Raw genomic sequence first — 2,906 nt, forward strand, 5'->3', positions numbered from 1 at the left:
GATGTTGACACTAGAACAATTAGATGGTGCCCAATTTTGCTGTTGCTGACAACTCTGAAAGGGATCACAATAGAAGGTCCTGAATAGAGTAGGAGAAAATGTGGACCCAAACTCAAAATCATACAAAAGACACCTGGCTTACTCATCAGATAGAGACTAGTGGAATCCCCATGACTGTGGCCCTTAGTCATCCTTTGAACCTGGACAGAACTCACTCCTCTAGCTCAATTTTCAGCCAAACACTAGGTCTACAAGGTGAACAGTTAACACTAGCAAGGTACACACTCCTTAGAACAGTCAACAATTCAAGATTAAAAGAGCAGCAGTTGCTCAAAGACAAAAGTTCAGAAGGCAGAAAGGGTGATAAAAGGAGGAATGGAAATGAGAAATGGAAGTGGGAGGAATATTACATTGAGTGGATTGCAATCAATGACATGAAACAAAATGCAAATGAATTATTGGAGAACTGATGTGCTCTGTAAACTTTCACCCAAATCACAATAAAACCTTTAAAAAATACATCTTCACCAACACCATAATTCAAATGCATGAATTTTTTGGCAGTCTTACTCATTGTCCAGCATTCACATGCATATGAGGCAATTGAAAATATGATGACTTGGACCAGTTGTACCTTAGTCCTTAAAATGACATCTTTGCTTTTTAACACTTCAAGGAGGTCTTTTGTAGCAGATCAACCCACTGTAATATGTCATTTAATTTCTTGACTGCTGGTTCCATGGGTGTTGATTATGGATCCAACTAAAATGAAATCCTTGGCAAGTTCATTCTTTTCTCTGTTTACCATGATGTTTCTTACTGGGTCAGTTCTGAGGATTTTTTGTTTTCTCTATGTTGAGGTGTAATCCATAATGAAGGCTGTATGTAATCTTTCACATTTTTCAGTAAGTGCTTTAATTCTTCACTTTTGGAAAGCAAGATTGTGCCATCTGCATATCGCAGATTGCTAATGAGTCTTCCTCTAATAAGTATGGTGAAAAGATAAAACCTTGATGCACACCTTTTGTGACTTTAAACCATGGAGTATCCCCTTGTTCTGTTTGACTGCCTCTTGATCTATGTACAGGTTCCTCATGAATAAGTTTTCTGCAATTCCCATTCTTCACATTGGTATCCATAATTCATTGTGGCCCGCACAGTTAAATAAAGAGCTCTGGTGATATAGTGACTAAGACATTGGCTGAACAGAAGATTTGGCAGTTCAGATCCACCAGCCACTCCATAGAAGGAAGACTGGGCAATCTACTTAGGTAAAAATTTACCTCCTTGGAAACTGAAAGGGGGTAACTGTAAGTCGAATTTGACTCAATGGCAATGAGTTTGGTTTTTTTGTTTTTAAAAAACACAGTTAAGTGTCTGCATACTCAACAAGACACAGGTGAACATCTCTCTGCTATTTGCTTTCAGCCACAGTCCATCTGACAGCAGCAGTGATATTCCTCATTCCACATCTTCTGAATCCAACTTAAATTTCTGGAAGTTCTCTGTCATTATACTGCTGCAACCATTTTAAAATTATCTTCAATAAATTTTACTTGTGTATATTAATGATATTGGTAATTTACACATTCTTTTGGATCACCTTTCATTGGAATGGGCACAGTTATTAAACTTCCTGTTAGCTGGCCAGGTAGCTGCCTTCCAAATTTCTTGTCATAAACAAGACCACTTAAGCCTCGATTTCATAAATAAGGATAAAAGCAAATGGTCATGACCAAATAAATTACAAGTAACTAAAGTTATAAATAACTGAATTAATAGACTTCCTAGATGGCAGATTATATATAACTGGGACAATATATAGGGAAATGACTTCAAATACAGCACAAAAAGACAAAAAATATGCCAAAAGAAAAGTATTTGTCTGTTTATGTCCTGTCACAGAGACCATGGTTAGATCTTTGCATTTACACTAAGGTGTAAGGCCCTAGGATAGAGTTCCTGGGTAGTGTAACTGATTAAATGCTGTACTAGTAGCTGAAAGGTTGGTGATTCAAACCCACCCAGAGGCACCTCAGAAGATAGGCATAGCCACTTGTTTCCAGAAAGTGACTGCATTGAAGATCCTATAGAGCAATTCTACTCTGCATAAATGGTGTGGTAGTTAAGATTATGTGTCAGTGTAGGTGGACCTGGTTTTGAGTGACTGGGCAGTTGGATATAGTTATTCCTCATGATGAGCCTGATAATCAACTTGATGGTGGAATCTTCTGTGAGCAGCTGAGTATCTGCCCTAGGGAGTATCTGCCTATACTTCTTTCAGTATATAAGAAGACACTTTGAGAAAGGTCTGGAGCTTTTGGCACATTGGGATTGTGCATTTGGTTAAGTCTTCATCTCAGTGGCCTGCCATATTGCTTGCTAATCTTGAGACTGTTATTTTATTTGGCAACCTTGGGTTTGTCAGCCTCAGTGGCTAGCAGCTGCCTAAGTTAAGAGATGTCTCCAGGTCCAGTGGGCCAGGAGCAAGAGGCAGAGTTGAAGCCAATATTGGGGGGCCTTCACCCAGCCCCTAGAGCTGGCACTTTGGACTTAGACTTCTAGCTTCCTAAACTGTAAAAGAATACATCTCTGTTAAAGCCACCCACTTGTGATATTTTCTGTTAGAGCAGCACTAGATAATAAAACAGATGAGGTTGCCATGAGTTCTAATTGACTCAACAGCAACTAACATGGCACTGAAAGAACTGAAAGTGATGTGATCCATCTTATGTTTTACAAGGGTCACACTTGTTATAGGGGTAAAGTTGGAAGTAGGGAGACCAATTAGTTGACTCTTTCAGTGGTTCAGATGAGATACCATGATGGCTTAGGCATCACAGTAAAAGAATGGAAATAATGAGATAACAAAGATAAGACCAACAAGATTTTTCTGCTTAAGTGGT

The sequence above is a fragment of the Orycteropus afer genome, unplaced genomic scaffold (genome assembly GCF_000298275.1).
Source record: "Orycteropus afer afer isolate SDZICR_OR568_19922 unplaced genomic scaffold, OryAfe1.0 scaffold00878, whole genome shotgun sequence".
NCBI lineage: Eukaryota > Metazoa > Chordata > Mammalia > Tubulidentata > Orycteropodidae > Orycteropus > Orycteropus afer.